The 21,300-nt window shown below is 41.1% G+C and overlaps 1 long non-coding RNA gene across 4 annotated transcripts; it reads left to right on the top strand.

Annotated features, from left to right (window-relative positions):
* The first annotated feature begins 6,000 nt into the window (after window positions 1–6,000).
* On the top strand, window positions 6,001–20,468 carry LOC137229720 (uncharacterized). Of its 4 annotated transcripts, none has more exons than XR_010945811.1 (3): window positions 6,001–6,144; window positions 18,380–18,464; window positions 19,555–20,468. It is a non-coding gene; the product is annotated as an uncharacterized lncRNA (long non-coding RNA). The 4 variants fall into 4 exon arrangements; XR_010945810.1 differs by having other exon boundaries at window positions 19,872–20,468; XR_010945812.1 differs by lacking the exon at window positions 6,001–6,144 and adding an exon at window positions 11,563–11,680.
* The last annotated feature ends 832 nt before the right edge of the window (window positions 20,469–21,300 follow it).

The raw sequence follows: 21,300 nt of genomic DNA on the forward strand, positions 1-21,300 counted from the left end.
CCATTATGTGATGAGCAATTTGTTTTTGACTTTTTTAGTGGGTTGCAGAGATAGTATAACATCTTTCAAAGTGTTCAGAAGGACATCAAAGAATTAGCTTCAAAATCTAACAGACCAGTCTTGGCCCACAGAGTAAGCCTGGAATATCTTAGGAAGAATGCTTACAGTTTTCTCATGGATTAGCTATAAAACATTTAGCCAAATCATAATGAATATCTGTGGTTGAAATAATCAACACAAAATAAAACTGACAGCAACTAAAATTACATAAGCTTTATTGGTAGGGATCCACATGGTACAGTTTAGATATACAAAAGTGGATTCAAGAAAACGGGGCTTGTTCAAAATGGTGGTAAAGGAAACTTCCTAATGGTAGAAATAATAACTAATCATTATTTGATATGGATAAACTTTATCAATGATCAATATTTGTTTAAAAAGTTACATGGAAAATAATTCTGATAAAAATTAATTTTGTTAAAAGGAAACAGGGGAAAATGGAAATGATTTGAGGGTAGCAGTATATAAAACAGAATTTAAATCAACTCAGTGGAGTTCATAACTGAAAAAACTTGCTCTCTGGAAGGAAGCACATTAATGTTGGTATAATTCTGAGTGAAATGTATAATATGCATTGGTAAACATGGAGAAAAATGTCTCTGGAGTCAGGGGTAAAACTGTAGGTCAAAAGATAGGGTAAAAACAGTGAGGTCCAAAAGTTCTATATTTTTCCTGGCATGCACTCAAAAGAAATGTAAGTAAGCATTTTCTTTACTACAAAAAACATAATTAAAAAATTTTTTTTTCTTTTTGTGTTTATCTCATCCTCTTTTTTTTTTTTAAAGGAGACTGAATACATAATAAAAATAGTAAAAAGATATGTAGGCAAAGTCATTCTCCTTCCACTTCTGACCCCACAGTCCCCAATGTCAGTCTCCCCAAAGACTATTTAGTGATTGGTTCCTTATCTTTCCAGAGAAAATTGATACTAATGCATTTTAAACATTTTTTCTCTATAACCCGGAGTAAGACATATACTTCCCATCATAACCCACTATACAATTATATAACTGTAACAAAGTGACACAAAACAATTTTTACCTTTACCATATATGATATAGAAAAACATAATAAGGAATATCAAATATGATTTCATCAATATTTAAATAAAACATTAAAAAACCCAAAATGAAACATGCAAGCATGAAAGAACACTCATTACAAATCACTAAATTGATTTTGTAACCTACAAATGGTTGCCACCCAATTTGTATTTACTGTATGTACAAGTATGTATTGACATAACTGACTTTTTAAAAAAAACACAAATTGTAGAATATTATACAGACTGTTCTGCATTTTGCCTTTTGCACTAAACATTTTGGAGATTGTTATATATAATACATATAGGTTTGCCTGTTCTTCTTAATGGCTATATTCATAGTCCATTGTACCAGAATTTACACAATCAGTTTCTCACTGATGCACATTTAGACATTCTATTGCTACTATAGATAGCACTGCAGTGAACAGCCTTGTGTATCCTATCTATCAGTTACATTTTTAGAGGTGGAATTTAAAACTTTGATACATACTGCCAAGTTGCCCTCCTAACAGGTTGTACTGTTTGGAACTCCCAACAATAATTCATTAGAGTGCCTGTTTCTCCAATCAATGCATTATCAAACTATTGCTCTATGCTTATCTAATAGGCAAACAAACAAAATCTCACTGTGATTTCAATTTGCGTTTCTTCTAATATAAGTGACATATATCTTTCACATGATTGAAAGCTAGTTGTGGGGCTTCCTTGGTGGTGCAGTGGTTGACAGTCCGCCTGCCGATGCAGGGGACACAGGTTCGTGCCCCGGTCCGGGAAGATCCCACATGCCGCAGAGCGGCTGGGCCCGTGAGCCATGGCTGCTGAGCCTGCGCGTCCGGAGCCACTGCTCCGCAACGGGAGAGGCCACAACAGTGAGAGGCGCGCGTACCGGGAAAAAAAAAAAAAAAAGCCAGTTGTATTTCTTTTTCCTGTAATGATGTTTTCAAAAAATTTGTTTCTTTTGGGGTTTTTGGCTTTTTCCGATTGATATCTTTAAAACTCTTTATGTATGTGATGAAAATTAACTCTGTGTCATGTTTTTGCAATACTTTTTTTATTGCTTGCTTTCAACTTGATTTATGATATTTTTGTCATGAAGACATTTTAAATTTTGTATAGCCAGATTTATTCACGTTTTTTATGTGTTCTGGGTTTAGTGATTTGATTAAAGAAGTCCTTTACACAAAATTATGTAATTTGCACTTATGGTTTATACTTTGCAAAATTATGTAGTTCTCTTATGGTTTAAGTTTTTACCTTTAGAAATTTTATCCATCTGGAATTAATTTTGGCATGAAGAAATGGATGGCCCAGCCAGTTATCCCAAACCATTTATTGAATAATGTATATTTTTCCTATTGTATTGAAAACCTCTCTCCACATAAACCAAATTTTTGTATATGTTTGGGTTTACTCCTGGTTTTTCTATTTGCTTCCATTTATTTGGCTATTAATTTTTGAGCCAGTGTAAGACTATTTTAATTACAATGACTTGATATTTTAATATCTGATATGGCTAATACGTCCCCCATACTCTTCTTTATCATTCATAGTGTGGCTTTTCTCGCATTTTATTTTTGATATGCATTTTAGAGTCCCGCCCTCCCTCTGCCCCTCCCCTAATTGTTTTCTTTTGGTATTGATCATGTTAAATTTATAGATCAAAGCAGGAAGATGGATATCTTTGTAAGGAATCTTTCTATTCAAGAAAAGGGAACATCTTTCTATTTATTTAAGCCTTTTACTTTCCATTAGATGATTATTTAAGTTTACTTCATATGGATCTTACAGATTGCTTCTTAAATTTTTACTAGAAATTTTTTCCTTTGGATTACAATTCTAAATGGTATCTTTTCTTTCATTAAATCTTCTGGTTGACTGTTGTTTCTAGAAAAGCTATTGATTTTTTCTTTTTTTGCGTTATGCGGGCCTCTCACTGTTGTGGCCTCTCCCATTGCGGAGCACAGGCTCCGGACCCGCAGGCTCAGCGGCCATGGCTCATGGGCCTATCTCCATGTGGGATCTTCCCGGACCAGGGCACGAACCCGTGTCCCCTGCATCGGCAGGCGGACTCTCAACCACTGCACCACCAGGGAAGCCCAAGCTATTGATTTTTTAAAAATTAATTTATAAAGTTATTTCAATCTTATTGTTGGGGTACTTTTTTAGTTGATTCTCTTCAGTTTTCCAGACATACAATCACAATATCTGCAAATACTAATAATTTCCCTCCTCTTGTCTAATTTTTACCTTGTTTCTTGTAGTTTCAGAGGGGCCTTGTTATGAGATGTTTTTCAAGCCTGACTTAGAGGAGGGTCAGACATCTGCCAGCAGCTTTGACCTCTGAACCTCTAGTTAGAGGTGGCAGAGTGAAGGAGGAATCAGCAAGGTCTCTGGCTCCACATTGCTGGATTCACATTCCGGCTCCACCATTTATGGTCACACACACAGCAATGTGTGTGACCGTGGACACACTTAACCTTACCTAACCTTTCCGTGGCTCAGTTTCTCATCTATAAACTAATAGGATCCACCTCACAGGATGGTTAGGAGGACTAAGTTAGTGCACATAAAAGTACTTAGTACTGTGTGGTCAGCATATAGAAAGCATCAAAAAATAGCTGTTGATATTGTCATTAGAGCTAATAGTCACGGACACTTCCAGCAAGGCTTCCCTCTACAAAAATTTGTAATATATTCACTGCATCTTTAAATATTTAAGAACCACCTTCAAACTCTTCAGGCTTCTTCCTTCATTAAAACTTGTTCTCTATAAAGAATCTAAGTCTGATAAGTTTATTTAAATAAAAGCATGAATGACTGTGGGGTCTTAAAGTAGTAGCCTCTTTTCTGTAAGGACTGTCTTTTGACTGCAGAAATAACCTGAAGATACGAAGCAGCCCAGAAGGACCACCTCGCATGAGAAGGCAGTTGATGGTCGTTCTTTAATGCAACAGCTGTTAATGATCAGGTGCACTCAGTGACACAAAGATCAATAAGACCATTTCCTGTCACTGAGGGACACACAGTCTAACATGTGAGATAGATGCTCATGCAGCTAACTAGGACTTGTTTTGTAGGTGTCTCAGTTTGTCTAGACAGTTTTGGAGGACCTGCTAAACAAACCCTTAGGAATCTCTTTGTATGAGGCACTGATGAGGTTGGGGGACACTCCCTGAGTCAAGAGTGGAGGTATGACAGCTTCATCCTAGGCGGGAGGTGGGGGATCATTTTAAGTGTCTATCACTTAACAATTAGCTGCTATTAATTGAGTTCTTGTTATGGACCGGACACCTTAGATATGTCCGTATTATCTCCTTTCATCCTCTCCACAGCTCTTAGAGGAATACGTGATGGGCCTCATTGCACAGATAAAAACAGAGGTTTGAGGAGATGAAGGACTTGCCTCAGGCTAACCAAGCAGTGAATGGCAGAATTGGGATTTGAACTGCTGTCTGTCTGTCTGCTGCCATCAGCAGTGCTTTATCCTGGTTGTCCTCTGATTTAGCTCACATGGGCTTATGCTGGAGCTCCACGTGAGGGGGTGAGGGGGCTGAACTAGTGAGGGAGTAAGAACTGGAAGAATTCATTGGCTAAAATCTCTGGGACATGGGTGCTTAACTCAACCATGTTGAGTTAGGTTGCCCAGCAGGGTTATGTAGGTTGTTTACTGCACAAGGTTGTTTACTCTTTACTCAGCTGGGGGGCGAGAGGGGCTGAAATCCAGACTGAGCTCCACTTCCCAGAGGCAGCTTGGTGAGGGCTGCACATGTCAGAGGAAGGAGTGTCTTTTTCCAGTTCCTGTGATGGCGACTATAGGCTAACTCCAGCCCTGACTCACGTGGCAGCCCAAAAGGGAGTTATCAGTATTTTCCTCGCTTGGAGTGGCCTCTGGAGCACAGAAATGGCAGTGCTCCGGGCCATGGATCCGGCAGCTTTCAAATATGTCTAGGTCTGTCTATTCTGCTCCAGGCTTTTTAAATGAACTCACTGGTTCTTGATGCCCCGCTGTGGGCACCCTCGCTCCATATCTGGAACTGGCTGGTTTGTAGTCCGTCCTCTTCTCCACTATTCTGCACCTCCAGTCTTTCTACTTTCTCTACCTGGAACAGAGTCAGGTTTTGTGGGACCTGAAGCTTACAAAATTTTAGACCCTCTTTCGGAAAAAAATGTCACACTTGGAATACAGAGTCAGGTGCAGAGCCTGGGAAGGGGCCCTGGGCAAGTGAGAAGGCCCTAAAGCATATGCTTCATAGCCTCATTCTAAATCTGCCTGTTTTCACCACACGCTTTGCTCACCCTTTCACTCGGGCCTTGTCTCTTGTCTCCGCCTAGTCCTTTGGATCGACGTGGCCTAGACTTTGGCCTTCAGTGTTCTGCCAGCACATGACACTCAGTCTCGGTGCCCCACTCCCACCCACAACCACCTAGGGAAGAGCAGCTCCTCCCCCAGCTGGTGTGCAGTCCTCTCCATCCTGACCTGCCTCCATGCGGCCCCGGCCTGCAGGGGGAGGCGACAGGCTGGACCAGGGACATGTGGAAGGACAACTGGCTTTGGTAGCTTCACAGACTAGGGGTGGCCTTGGGGGCTATTTTCAGCAAGAGGAGACATCACCACCATGAGCCAGAGCAGGAGGAAGATGGAAGATATCAGAAGTCAGGGCTGGGAACACCCCCCGCTCCCCCCACCCTGTGCCCCAACACACACACACACACACACACACACACACACACACACACACACACACACACACACACACACACAGAGGTACTGGTTGGGAATAAACTCAAGGCTCTGACCTTACTTGGGGCAGATGGGAAACAAGCCAGAGAAGCCGGCTGGGTGGTCATGGGAGAAGCATGCGTTACACACAAGTTCATGGAATGAACCCAGGGAATGGGAGTTCAGAGGAGGGAAGCCATGAGGATGCCAGGGTGCTGAAGGCTGCCCAGAGGTGACCTGAGAACTTGGCTTTGAAGGGCAGGAAGGTGTCTTTCAGGCAGTAAGAAAACGAGGGCAGGTGTCAGCTCAGCGGGAGGAGGTGAGTGGAACCGGCGAACCTACTTCAACTTTTCAAGGAAAGCCCAGTGGCAGCCTGGGCACAAGCAAACGTGTCCCGTCCCGCCCTGGGCGGTGGGTGGCTCCGGTCGGTCGCGGGGGAGCATCCTCGTGGCCCCGGGGAAGCCGGTGGCAGATGGGGTCCTGGAGCCCGGCTTTCAGACCCAGCTGGTTAAGGCCCTGGGAGGTCCCCGGGGAAGTTGGTACATCAGCATGAGATCATGAAACGCTTTCATTCACAGACACCCTGGATAACCACCAAAGAGCGAGCTAGCAAGGGAGGGAGCATTTTTTAAGTTTAAAGGAAAAAAGATGGGCAAACCAGAAGGGCTCTGACAAGCTACTGAGGGCAGACGCAATTACAGAGCTGTCAGCGGTGCAGAGATTTAAGGCAGCTCAGCCTGCGCGCCGCTGCTGCTCCGGGAGGACAAAGGGAGCCGCCTGCCGGGCGAAGGCAGCGCCCCCGCGCCCCGCGGGAGGCTGAGGCCGCGGCGCACTGCCGGCAGGGTCTCGGCCGGCCGGGAGTGGGCGGCGGCGGCGGCGCTCGGGGAGGGCGCCCGGAACCCTGAGTCTGCTGCCGGGGCAGGCGAGTCGTCGCCTGCGAGCAGGGCGGGGTCGCAGGGCTGCCTCCCGGCCGGGGTGTGCATGTGTGTTGGTGGAGGTCCCCTAGTGCAGCCGACCGGCCACCTGTCCCAGGAGAGGCTCACAGCGCGGGTCGCCACGTTACCACCTGGAAATGAGAATTTTTAGGTAACCTTCAAAACCCGTGCACTACCTTTTTTATTTTGTAATTTTTTTCTAATTTTTAATTTTATTTTTTCACATCTTTATTGGAGTATAATTGCTTTACAATAATGTGTTAGTTTCTGCTGTATAACAAAGTGAATCAGCTATATGTATACATATGTCCCCATATCTCCTCCCTTCTGCATCTCCCTCCCACCCTCTCTATCCCACCCCTCTAGGTGGTCACAAAGCACCAAGCTAATCTCCCTGTGCTATGCGGCTGCTTCCCACTAGCTAGCTATTTTACATTTGGTAGTGTATATATGTCCATGCCACTCTCACTTCGTCCCAGCTTACCCTTCCCCCTCCCCGTGTCCTCAAGTCCATTCTCTACGTCTCAGTCTTTATTCCTGTCCTGCCCCTAGATTCTTCATAACCATTTTTTTTAGATTCCATATATATGTGTTAGCATATGGTATTTGTTTTTCTCTTTCTGACTTACTTCACTCTGTATGACAGACTCTAGGCCCATCCACCTCAGTACAAATAACTCAGTTTCGTTTCTTTTTATGGCTAATATTCCATTGTATATATGTGCCACATCTTCTTTATCCATTCATCTGTCGATGGACACTTAGGTTGCTTCCATATCGTGGCTATTGTAAATTCTGTGCACTACCTTTTAACATGACCTGCAACGTTGCTTTATTTTCTTTCGTTTTGAGTCCCCTGCCTCGCCCTTTTATTTTTGTCATGATTGCATAAGAAAACTGAACTTTTGATAGCCCAAGGGAAAAGAAAACCCCAGAATCTAGGGTCCAACAGACTTGGCTTCCTGGGCCAGCCTGCTAGCCCTGGGACCTTGAAAGCGTCATTCAACTTTTCAGAGCCTTGGTTTCCTGATCTTAAAATGGGGAAAATAATAAAAACTACAACCCAGTTTTTTTTTTAAATATACTTTTTATATTAGAATATATTTAGGTTCGTGGAAAAGTTGCTAAGATAGCACAGTTTCCAAATATCCTGTACCCAGTTCTTCCTATTACTATATCTTACATTATATGATCCATTTGTCACAATTAATGAACCAATACTGGTATAATATTATTAACCATAATTCATACTTGATTTAGATTTCTTTAGTCTTTATCTAAAGTCTTTTTTTTTCTGTTCTTCATATTTCTGATTCTATACTTCATTTAGTTGTCATGTCTCATTTTGGCTGTGACAATTTCTCAGACTTTGTTTTTGATGACCTTGACAGTTTTGATGAGTATGGATGAGATATTTTGTAGAATGTCTCTCAGCTGGGATTTGTCTGGTGTTTACTCTTGAATACTCTTGATGGGGTTTGGGGAGGAAGACCACATAGGTAAAGTACCATTTTCATCACATCACATCAGGATACATACTATCACCATGGCTTATCATTGTTGATGTTGACCTTGATCACTTGGCTGATGTTACTCCTGTAGAAATAAGTTGCTTTACACCCCTTTACCCCTTTCCATACTAAACACTTTGGAAAGAAGTTACTCTGCACAGACCACACTTAAGGGGCGGGGGGGTTATGTTACATCTCCCTGAGGGCAGAGCATTTACATAAATTATTTGGGATTCTTCTGCGCTGAGGATTTTGTTTCTTTTCCGCCATTTATTTATATCAGTATGAACTCATGGATATTTATTTTACCCTTTAGGTTCTAATCCAATACTACATGACTTATTTTATTGCTTAACTAGTTCCAGCTTTGGCCACTTAACTAGTTCCAGCTTTGGCCACTTAGGCTGTTGCTTTAGTTTTAATTGGATTGTTTGTTTACTTATTGTTGGATTTGAAGTGTTCTTTGCATATTTTGGATAGAAGTCATTTATGTGATATATGTTTTGCAAATATTTTCTCTGAGTCTGTGAGGTTTTTTTTTCCATTCTCTTAACAATGTCTTTTTTAGAGCACAAGTTTTTTTCTTTAATGGAGCCCAGCATCACTGTTTTTCTTTCATAAATTGTGCTTTTGATGTCATATCTAAAAACTCATCATCAAACCCAATATTATGTAGATTTTCTCCTATGTTTTCTTTTAGAAGTTTTATAGTTTTACAGTTTACATTTAGCTCTATGATTCTTTTCAAGTTAATTTTTTGTGTAAGGTGTAAGGTCTGTGTCTAGGTCCATATTTTGCATTATATTGAAAAGACTTCTTTCTCCATCAAATTCCTTTGCACCTTTGTCAAAAACCAGTTGACTATATTTGTGAGGGTCTACTCTGGGCTCTTGCTTCTGTTCCACTGATCTATGTTCTGTTCTTTCATCAATACCATGCTGTGTTGATTACTGTAGATTTGTAGTAAGTCTTAAAATCAGGCAGTGTGAGTCTTCCAACTTTGTTGTTCTTCTTCAGGATTGTTTTGGATACTCTAGGTTTTTTGCTTTTCCATAGGAATTAGTCCGCTTGGGCTGCCATAATAAAACACCACAGACTGGGTGGCTTAAACAACAGAAATTAATTTTCCCAAGTTCTGGATGCTGGAAGTCTGAGATCAGTGTGCCAGCATGGCTGGGTTCTAGTGTGGGCTCTCTTCTTGGTTTGTAGACTGCCTCCTTCTCACTATGTTCTCATATGGTAGAAAAGAGCAAGATCTGGTGTCTCTTCTTATAAGGACACTAATCCTGTCAGACCAGGGCCCTACTCTGATGACCTTTTTTAACCTTAATTACTTTCACAAAAGCCCTATCTCCAAATAGAGTCACATTGGGGGTTGAGACTTCAACATATGAATTTTGAGGGGGACACAATTCAGTCCACAGCACCACATAAACTTTACAAACAGTTTGTTACTATTTACAAAAGTTTGCTGGGATTTTGATTGGGATTACACTGAATCTAGAGATCAAGCTGGAAAGGACTGAAATTGTTACAAAATCCAAGCTCAGTCTGTTTGCTGTACAACAGGCCAATAGTCAGGAGGCAAGGAATAGTGACTTTATTCAGAAAGCCGGACGTCTGAGAAGATGGCAGACTAGTGTCCTAGAGCACCATTTTATCAGGGTCTGGATGCTAGTTTCTTTTATAGAACAGAGAAGGGGAGGAGGTGAGGAAGTAAAGTAAAAAGGCCATACACCTTACAAAATATCTCCTGGTTCTGGCCAGCCTCAGGGAGGGGATGTGTTAATGTCTTCTTTTCTGTAGCCATTCACAGGTGGGCAGGGTCAGGGTGTTTCCCTGTGAACTGAACAAGGACACTTTAGTTAACATTCAGGCAGAGGGGCAGGGTTCCCGAGGCAGGCCATTATGTATGCCTATAGCTATAGGCAGAATAAAAGCAGTGGAAAGCAAATGTCAAAGTAAAAGAAACAGATCCAACACAGAGTCAGATTTTGTTCTCCCCTGGTACAAAATCTTACCGATACTGAGTCTTTTAATTCATCAACATGGAATATCTCTCCATTTATTTAGATCTTCTTTGATTTATTTCATCAATGTTTTGTATTTTTCCACATACAGATCCTATGCCTATTTCATTAGATTTATACCTAAGTGCTATTGTAAATGGTATTTTTTAAAAATTCAAATTCCAATTGTTCATTGCCAGTATATAGGAAAGCATTTGACTCTTGTATATTGAACTTGTGTCCTGAGACCTTGCTGTACTTGTTGTTAATTCCAGATTTTTTGTTTTGTAGATTTTTGGATTTTCTACATAGACTATCATGTTATCTGTGAATAAAGACAGTTTTCTTTCTTTCACATCTGTATACTTTTTGTTTCCTTTTCTTATCTTATTGTATTAGCTAAGACTTCCAGTATGATGTTGAATAGGAGTGCTGAGAGAGGACATCCTTCACTTGTTATTAATTTTAGAGGGAAAGTGTTCAGTCTTTTGCCATTAACTCTAGGTGGCTGTACGTTTTTATAGGTGTTCTTTATAAAGTTGAGGAAGTTCCTCTTAATTTCTAGTTTGCTGAGAGAGTTTTCATGATTGGGTGTTGGATTTTGTCAAATGCTTTTCTGCATTAATTGTTGTGATCATATGATTTTTTTTCTTCAGCTTGCTAATATGGTGGGTTACATTGGTTGATTTTTGAATGCTGAACCAGCCTTGCATACATGAAATAAATCTCACTTGGTTGTGATGTGTAATTCTTTTTTATAAATTGTTGGATTTGATTTGCTAATATTTTGTTGAGGATTTTTGTGGCTATGTTCATCAGAGGCATTGGCTGTAATTCTCCTTTCTTGTAGTGTCTTTAACTGGTTTTAGCGTTAGGAGAATGCTAACCTAATAGAATAAGTTAGGAAGTGTTCCCTCTGCTTCCATTTTCTGGAAAAGATTGTGGGAAAATGGTGTTATTTCTTTCTTAAATGTTTCATAGAATTCATCAAAGTCTGAGCCTGGTGCTTTGGGTCTGCTAGATCTATAGTCATGACTTCTCTAAGTTATCTTTTTTCATAAGTGATTACACTCTGTATGTGTGTTTCCCATTTTATTCTTCCTGATATATGGTTGAAGATACAGAATAACCTGAAATAATTCCAGGAAGGTAACAGTCACTATTCATTTGGCTCCATCTGCCACATTAATTCTGATCAGATATGAATCCTATGAATAGACAGCAGGTGTCAGATAGAAACCAATGTTTTGTGTGTTTGTTTTGCTTTTCTCTTCCCCATCATATTTACAGGGTTACGAGTCTAAAGATAATGCCCAATGGAATTACAGAAGTGTGTTCCTCAGATGGGTCCAAGAAAAGACATTGATTTTCCATTTGTTCAGCATTTTCTTGTGGTAAAGGTGAGTGATGAATTCCAAGCTTTTTACATGGCAGAGCTTAAACATGAAGTCTCCAACACAGTTTTTATGAGAAATCATACATGTGAAAACTCTTTGTAAACTGTAAAATATTATAGGATCTTGGCTGGTTTAACAAGTGGGATTAGGTTAAGAGTAAGTGGGAGAGAGAAGGAAAGACAACCATGACCAGCTTCAAGAACATAATTTCTGGGCTTCCCTGGTGGTGCAGTGGTTGGGAGCCTGCCTGCCAAGGCAGGGGACACAGGTTCGAGCCCTGGTCTGGGAGGATCCCACATGCAGCAGAGCAACTCGGCCCGTGTGCCACAACTGCTGAAACTGCGCTCTGGAGCCCGAGCTCTGCAGCAAGAGGGACCATTGCGATGAGAGGCCCGCACACCGTGGCGAGGAGTGGCCCCTGCTCGCCACAACTAGAAAGGGCCACGTGCAGCAGCGAAGACCCAATGCAGCCAAAAATAATAAATAAATTTATTTAAAAAAAGAACATAATTTCATTCAAGTGGGAGATGGCAAAAATAGACATAAAGGAAGAAAGAAAGGAGAAAACTGAGATGAAGAGAAATATTTTTTCACCTTGTGCACCTGCCCTGCTTTCTCTCCCATCTCCATTCCACCAATCACTTCTCTGAGTTCCAGCAACTCAATCCTCTGGCATCTGCTAAGCAACCAGCCCTGGGTTCTGCCAGGCTGTCCATCTTCAGATGCTTGATGCCATTATAGTGGTTCTGAGCCCACAAGTGTTGCTTGGAAGGGCTGCAGAGGAGTCTCACGGCTGGCTGTGATCCTCCTCTCATGGAAGGCACAATTACAGAGCTCATCATCTCTGAAAAAGCATTTCCTTTACTAAGTTAGCTTGGGATATGAAATGAGACAACCTGCACTCCTTAAAAAAATGAAGGTGAATAAGTGATGTCAGTTCACATAGAGAACAAATCCCACTGCTCTCCCAGAGGAAGGGGCAGGCTGAGGACAGCTGGAGTCTCAGCTCCCCAGTTCTACAACTGAATGGCTTTGGTGTCTGACATAAAACACACAGAGGGATGCACTACCCTGGTGAAGAGGAAAGGGCACCAGCTGTGACACTGACATTGGCTCAAATTCTAGCTTCTCTCTCATTATCTGTGTGGACTTGTGCAAGCTCCTTGATTTCATTGAGTCTCAGTATGCTAATTAAATAATAGCTAAATCTTAAATAGAACTTCCTATGTGTTAGACACTTAGGCTTTTTGCATATATCTCATTCAGTTCCTACAATAACCTCTTGAGGTGGGATAATATTATTCTCATCTTTCAGTTAAGGAAATTAAGGCTCAGTAAATGGGGAGAGGGGCAGAGATAAAATGTGCCTCTCTGGCTCATTAGGATGATTATATGAAGTAGTTTATGTAAAATGCTTAACGGAGTACCTGACACACAGTAAGTATGCCATATATAACAGTTATAAGAAAGCCTGACCCTATTTCTTTTCTTTAAAACTTTTATTTTTTCGCTGTGAAATTTAACATAGAAAAGTGAACAAAAGTGTCCAGATCAATTATTTCTCACAAAATGAACACATGTAAAACAACACTTGAGTTAAGAAAGGTGCCTAGGGCTTCCCTGGTGGCGCAGTGGTTGAGAGTCCACCTGCCGATGCAGGGGACACGGGTTCGTGCCCCAGTCTGGGAAGATCCCACATGCCATGGAGCGGCTGGGCCTGGGAGCCATGGCTGCTGAGCCTGTGCGTCTGGAGCCTGTGCCCTGCAACGGGAGAGGCCACAACAGTGAGAGGCCCGCATACTGCAAAAAAAAAAAAAAAAAAAAAAAAAAAAAAGGTGCCTAGCACCTCAGAAGTACCCCATAATCATTACCTTTCTTTGTCCCCAAAGGTACTAATCCCTTGACTTTTATGGAAATCATTACTTTACTACTATTTATACATTCCTAAACACTAGTTTTGCACACTTTTTGAAATTTATATGCTAAATTATGCATTCTTTTGTGTCTGACTGTTTTGCTCAACATTGAGATTTATTCATTTTATTGCATGTAGCTTCAGTGAGTTTATTTTTAGTAAAGTTTTTTGTTTTTTTTTTCACTAAAGCTGTATATTGCTTTTTTTGTGTGAATATACTGCAGTCTTTATCCATCCTGCTATCCATAGGCATTTATGTAGTTTCCAGTTTGGGGCTGTTACAAATAGTGCTGCCATGAATTTTCTTATATGTGTTTCTCGGTGCTTATGCCTGAAATTACTGAGTCATAGAGCATAGGTTTGTTAAACTTCAGTGTTTGAAAGTTGTACCATAAGCGTATGAGAGTTCCCTTTGCTCCACGTCTTCATCAACACTTTATATTATCTACCTAAAGACCATTTTAGTGAGTGTGCTATGGAATATCATTATAATTTTAATTTATATTTTCTTGTTATTAATGAAGTCAAGAATGTTTTTGTAAGTTTATGACCTTTGGATATCCTATTTTGTGAAGTGCTTGTTCTAATTTCTTGTCCTTTATTCTATTGGGTTGTTTGTCTTTTTAATTTTAATTGATTTGTAGATATTCTTTAGATATTGAGTAAGGGGCCCTTTGGAAGTAACCTGATATTTTCTCTGGCTGGTATTAAGATATTTTTATGTGTGTTTAATTTTCAGAAGTTTATGAATGTTGTGCCTAGTTGTGAATTTATCCTTAATGTGAATTCTTAAACCCATGATTTTGATGTCTTTCATCAGTTTTGAAAATTCTTGGCCACTGTCTTTTCAACTTTTGCTTCTATCCTGTTTTCCATCTCTTCTCCTCTTGGGACTTTAATTAAATTCATGTTAGACCTTCTCATTATATCTTCTATATCTCTTATTCTTTCCTTTGTATTTTTCATTCCTTTGTTTCCTGTTCCTTTCTGGAAATTTTCTTCATGAATTATCCTTTCATCTTTGCTAATATGCTGTTTAACTTTCAGTTGGGTTGGATTGTAACTTTCAATTATTATAGTATTTTGTTCCAGAAATTCCATCTTAAAGTTTCTAGTTCTTGGCCAAAAGTTTTGATCTTCTCTTTTATATTCTTGAACATAAGAAGCACAATTATTAGCAGTTTAAGTGTGATAAAACTAATATCTGTAGCCCCTGCGGGCCTGATTTTATTGCTTGGTCCTCTTGCTAATGTTGTCCATGTAGTCTTTTTTCCTCATATGGCTGGTTATTTTTGACTGTATGCTGGGTATTGTTTCGCAAAATTGCTTGTAGGAATACTTTGAGGTTGAAAATGTTATCTCTTTCCAAAGAAGATTTATTTTTGTTTCTGCTAGGTACTTGAGAGTACTAACAATTTGAGATCATCTCAGCTCAATTTTAGGGTCTGAAATTATTTGAAGTCCCTAGGAAGTTCTGTATTCTTTTGAGTCTCAACCCCAGAGAATTCATCAGGACTTTTCCTGTGCTGACCTCTGGACTAGTAACCTCTTTCTTTTGACCCCACAAGACAGTTAGAGGCATTTATCAGCTTATAGGTCACCCCCTCTGGACTTAGCAAACATCCCAAGGGTTTTGAAAAGCAGCCCTAAATGCCAGTTCATCTCCCAGGGGTTCCATCATTCCCCCCAAATCCTGGAGCAGTAATTTTACCCTAATTTTTTGTTTGTTTATTTGTTTGTTTGTTTAGTTCTCTGATGCTTCAAGCAGATGTTCTCGTATATTCCTCAGATTTTCAGTATCATATTTGGTTCTAATGATATAGTTTGCCATTATCAGAACCTTAAGTCTCCCATCTTCACTTCTCAAATTTAAATTCACGTCTTCCCCTTTTTCCCTTGTATACATTGATAAACCTACAGGTTACTTTAGTACTGTGATTGTACCAGGTAAAATTTTAAAATGGATGATTTTCATTTTCTGGGTCTCACTGCTTCAAATTTTGTCTTTCAGCCCATTCAGATGTTCACACTTCTATCCCACTTCTACCATTCATTATCACTCACCTCTTATCAATCAACTCCACCTTTTTTCTTCTTATCAGTAATCTTATCTCTTATCAATAAACTCCATCTCTTCCCGCAAGGTAACATCTCTATATAGGCTACCCTTATCACCAAAGCTCAGTATGGCCTTTCTTTTGAAGTCCTCCACCACGTTGTGGGTAATACAAGTTTAACAGTTAACCAGGTATATGTTAATTAATTCCTTAACATTTTGTGTGTGTGTGTGTGTTGTGAAGTCCTTGAGGGAAGGCACATATTATCTTCTTTATAATCTCCTCAGCTTCTAGTCCTGTACCTTGAACATGGTGGGTACTCAAAATATTTAATTGATTGAGCATCTCAGGTATGCCTTGCAAAAATTGTGCCATACCTAGGTCTTCATATCACAGCATAGCACAACATCATGTACATCACATCACAATGCATCCCTGTATTTGAAAGGTTCTACTGCCTTCCCTGCTCACAGACCTAATCTGGGAGCCCCCACTGAAGGCATATACCCAGTCATGAGCCCCATTTCCCTATTATAGCTGATTTGACTGGGGTATATCCCTATCTAATCCCTCATCAGTTCTTCTGTCAAGATTTTAGATAGAGATATGGAGCTTGAAACTGAAATGCTTCAATCATAGCATATCTGTAAAAAGGTCATATAGATTCCATGTAAGAATCCAGAAAGAGGAAGTAAAATTATGGAGATAAAGAAACTGTGAGTAAGCAAAGGAAGCTGACCAATAAAGCAGAGGAAAAGAGATTTTATGCAAAACGACTGAAAGATTTGAGCATCCATGTGGCCTCTGAGGGTCAGCTTTTGTTCCTAGCAATTTCCCAGTATCTTCTCCCACAGTGCCTCAGTCTCTGTGTCTGTGATTTTAGGCCTTGCATCCATACCTGAGGTAAGTTGTGTGGGCTTCTATTTCTGGTAACCAAAGTGCATGGACTAGAATAATAGTACCTATATCCTTAATTCTATCAGTTTGGGTGCTTTTGGTTGCATGTAAACTAAACCAGCTCTGGCTATCTTAAGCAAAACAGGGTATATTGAAAAGACAAAGGGAGCCCAGAACCATCAAGTGGCTAGAGGATCAGGTATGGCAGACAGACAGGAACTAAGCAGCACTGGAGGACGAAGAATAGGAAGCTCAACAACTGTTTTTAGCAGGACTTGTCTGGCCAGAGCACTTCCACTCTTGCTGCTGGACACTTTGTGCCACCACTGGACTCCACTGCTAGATGCTGCTGCCGCCTTTGTGATGCGGTTCTCTTCATTCCTTTTTCATGTGTCATTTCTCTAAGACTGAAGCTACTGAATAGGAGTGTCTGATTGTCATGACTGACTGGGTGGGTCCCATGTTTTCACAATTATCAAAAGGCAGGGAGGGAAGGATATTGTTCCTTTGGGTTTTGTAGTGGGAAGCAGGGCCCTGTTCCTGATAAGAGGACACACAATGACGAGGAGGGAAGTCCTCTAAGAGGAGAAGGAGATTGGATATTATTGGGCAACCAATAATGGCAAAGACAACATGAGTCTCTACAGGAAACTTTTGGGTTAAGATGAATATACTAGAAATGTAAATCTTTATATAAGGTTGATGGGATGAACAATGATTTTGTGGGGGAAAGAAATAAAGCAATATATTTGGAACAGCCCCTCAAGGATGGGATGTACAGCTAGCATGTGCCTTTTCCCCCTTTCCTCCTTCTTTATCCTTCCTGTCTGAAATATGGACATGATGGCTGGGACACCAATAGATGCACTGGAATCTTAAAAATGGAAGCCATGAAACAAAGATGGCTGAGTAGAAAGGAGCCCACGTGCCGCAACTAAGTAGACAGAGAGCCGCAACTAAGGAGCTCACCTGCTGCAACTAAGAGCCAGCACAAACAAATAAATAAATATTAAAAAAAAAAAAAAACATGGCTAAGTAGAAAGATAAAAGGCTTCTGTGTCTTGATAATGAGGGAGGCACCATACCAGCCTCCACATTTCTTTTACACGAGTAAACCCATGTGTATTCAAGGCACTGTGGTCTGATCTCTGTTTGTAGCAGCTGAACACAATTCCTAATTGATAGAGCCATTATTATTATTATCGTGATTGTTGTATTGGCCACCAGATTGAGTCTTTAGCAGCATGGCTATTGTTCCCTGATTTCAGAATTCCTGTCACTCCCTATGTTCTCCAAAAATAACTGAGAGGTGGACAGTAATTTTTTAACAATAAAAAGCACTAAAATAAATTGGGTATAGATTTTTTAAAAGACTTTCACAATGCACTTTGAGAAACTAGGATATTTCCTGGCATACAACTTGCTCTCCGGTAAGGGTCCTTCACTGCAAATAAAGAGGAACACTGTTTTAAGAGCATATTACATCCATTCATTAGTGATAGTGATGTGGGGTGAAGGTAGAAACTGAAGCATGAAAATCCAAAATAGAATCGTAAGAGTAGTTTTGATTTTTGATTTTTTAGAATTTTGTGTCTTCATTTGAAAAATATCTAAAAAACAAAATCAACTTGTGAATATTCAGCTTGGGGTAGGTCAATGTCTAGGTCCCTCTTCGTGGCATACCTCCGTCGGCACTGCTCAGTTCTTCCTCATTCCCTTTGCCTCTGGCATGGAGCGCAGACAGCATCTCTCTCACTCCAGCCATGTATAAACCAGAGAGGCTGTCTTCTTGTTGAGATCGTTCTATTCATTCCCTTTTGTTTTCTTTGTCAGAGATGAGTGCTGGGGTGACGGTGACAAAAAACGAGGTAGAAGAGTGCTGCAAGTGCTGAAGAACTAACTGACAAACTGTTTAAAGGTAATTAGGTGTTTTGTTTTCTTTTTTTCCATCTCTTGTTGGATTACAGGCTGCGTTTAGGAATAAAATGAAACATGTTGGTAATATTGCATGGATGTTAAACAAAGGAATTAATTAAGGAGAGGAGGCAATAATAGCAAAGAAAACTTTAAAGGGTGGCTTAGCACAGATTATCCACAAGGAAAGTGTTGACAATACAGAGTATACTCCAATTGGCAGCAAGTATGGTGTTAGCCAGAACATTAATACAGGCAACAGAGGCTCTCAGAGACCAAAGTCTAAACCATGGGGAATGATATCATCTCATCTTTCCCAGGTAAAATTTTCTTATTTTCTCTTCGAAATAAGATTTCAAGCTCCCAGAGGGCAAAGCACCACATTCACATAAGCTAACCTACCCGCCCCCCCTTGTTATAACACACAGCAGAGAACTTTAAATAACAACTGCTTAACAAGTGTTCCATAATGAGGTCTGCAAAGAAAGAAGCCAAGTGTTGCTAAGTCATTGACTATAAAGGGCACTAGTGGTGGTAGTGGAGTCTGAGTAGCCTGGTCCAGGGCCCTGCTGGGCGATGAGGTAGACAGCATGGCGCCATCTCACCAGGCCAGAGCCAGATCTGGGTTTTCTGCTCCCATACCCATCCCTCCACTTACCAGTATGTGGGGGGGGGGGGGGGGGAGTTCCCAGCCTGAATTTAAGTGTCCACCCCTGGCATTCAGGCATGTCCAGATATTTCTGAAGACAAAGAGAGAATGGGTCTCTGGAATGCTGTTTCTCTGAATAGCTGAGGAGCTCTGGGATAGAATAAGGTCAAGGAATACAGGAGCCAGAAACAATTTTGTCCAATCAACAGAGCCTTAGCCATTTGTGGGGAAAAGGAGGAGTGAGCTTCTCTGGGTAATAAAGAATAGAGTTGCATTTGGGATGCCCCAGATGCTGGTGATGTGTTGCAGGACACAGGGGCAGGTGGGGGACCACAGAAAACACTGCAGGCAGACTTCCTGCAGACCAGGAATGTTGATCAGAAGAAACAGCCACTCCAGCAGTCTCTCCTTTCCATGTGGGTCAGCTTCTGTTTTCTTTTAACAGCTTATTCTTCAAAGAGCATGATAAACCTGCCTCCCTGTACTCAGCTTCTCTACCCCTCAGGGCTACTCTTCACTCATAACTTCAAATCCCATGGATACTGCTTTCTTCTTTCCATCTGAAGTTTCTCCACTCCTGTCTTCCCTACAGCTTATCTCAGAGGACCCCCTTGGGGCCAGTTAAATCATCGTGCAGGATGGAACCTTCTTTTGTCATTATCTTCCTGCCAAGTCATGTCATGTTATGAGTCAGAAACCTGTTTGGTCTTGCAGATGGGATTTTGGTGTCTGAATCCTACCATTCATTCCTTCTCTACTCAGGGGTTCCCCTGCTAAGGGAAGATACCAGAAAGGAAAAGAGCCAAATGGAAAACAAAGCACTATTTGTATTAAGCATTACCTTGTCTACCACACGATGGTAAAAATTGCCTTGGAAAATGTGGCTGAAGCTGAGGATGTTCAGTGAGGCTTCCAGCTTCTTCCCCCTGAGTCTGTCCAAACAGTCTTCTCAGGTGGAGAGTCTGGAATGGAGGATGGAGGAGGGAAGCCAGGCCTGACTCAAGGGCATGAGCCCTGCCAGGTGGAAAACACCCAGTATCATCTGAGAAGCTAGACCCACTTATGGAACCAACTAGTTGGAAGAAAGGAAGCAGAAGCGAAGAAGACAAACATTGATCCTGACCATGAAATGTGACCCTCTTAGAGCCTCACTGTCTAACATGGGAGCCACTAGCCACATGTGGCCACTGAATGCTTGAAAACATGGCAAGTGTGAAGTGAGATCTCTCGTTAAGTGTATAATACAAACTTGATTTTGAAGACAGTACAAAAGAATGTAAAGTACCTTATTAATATTTTGTATATTGCTTATTTGTTTAAATGATAATATTTTAGATATATTGGGTAAAATAAAATATATTATTACAATTAATGTCACTTGTCTCTTGTTCCATTTTAAAAACATGGTTACTAGATAATTTAAAATTACATATATGGCTCCCGTGATATTTCTATTGGACAGCATCATTTTAGTTCAAATGTGTCAGCTGTCTGGGGAACAGGGAGAAGGGAGGTGGGGAGAGGCAGGGCTGCAGTGGGGAGAGGCCAGCATTGCAGATCTCTGGTTCAATCAGCAGTGTCCAGGGTCACAGGGTCACATGATCCAGAACATGGCAAACCATGGGGAAGGAACTGCTTGTGGCTCCTTTGCTCAGAAGTGGACCCTGGGCTGGGTAGGCACCTGGCATCTTAGATTCTTCTCCATTATTATTAAATAAAAGTTATTTTACTTGTTCATCTATTCAACAGACCTCTATTGAACTCCGGCTACGTGGTGGCACTCTTCTAGGCTCTGGGAATACAGTCTTGGGTCACACAAGAAGAATCTGATCTATGGAGTGGATGCTAGCAAGGGAAAAAAGGCAATAAACAAATAAGAAACCCAGTCTACCTGTGCCATAGGGGATAGTGCTGTGAAGCAAAACAAGGCAAGTTAAGTTTACAGAGAGTACGTGGGAGGTGGGGTGCTATTTTAGAGGGTGGTGAGGGGGAGGACCTCACTGACATTTAGCGGAGACTAGAAGACAGTGAGGGCGAGAGCCCTGAAGATACCTGGGGGAAGAGAAGACCTTACGGCAGGAGAAGACCCTACACAGCATGTTCAAGGACAAGGCAGGAAGGCAATGTTCATGCAGCATGGCGAGAGGGTAGGTGCAGGAATGAGGGCCCTGGGTCATTTCCTCAGATCGAT

Source organism: Pseudorca crassidens, chromosome 9 (assembly GCF_039906515.1).
Source record: "Pseudorca crassidens isolate mPseCra1 chromosome 9, mPseCra1.hap1, whole genome shotgun sequence".
In the NCBI taxonomy this organism is placed as follows: domain Eukaryota; kingdom Metazoa; phylum Chordata; class Mammalia; order Artiodactyla; family Delphinidae; genus Pseudorca; species Pseudorca crassidens.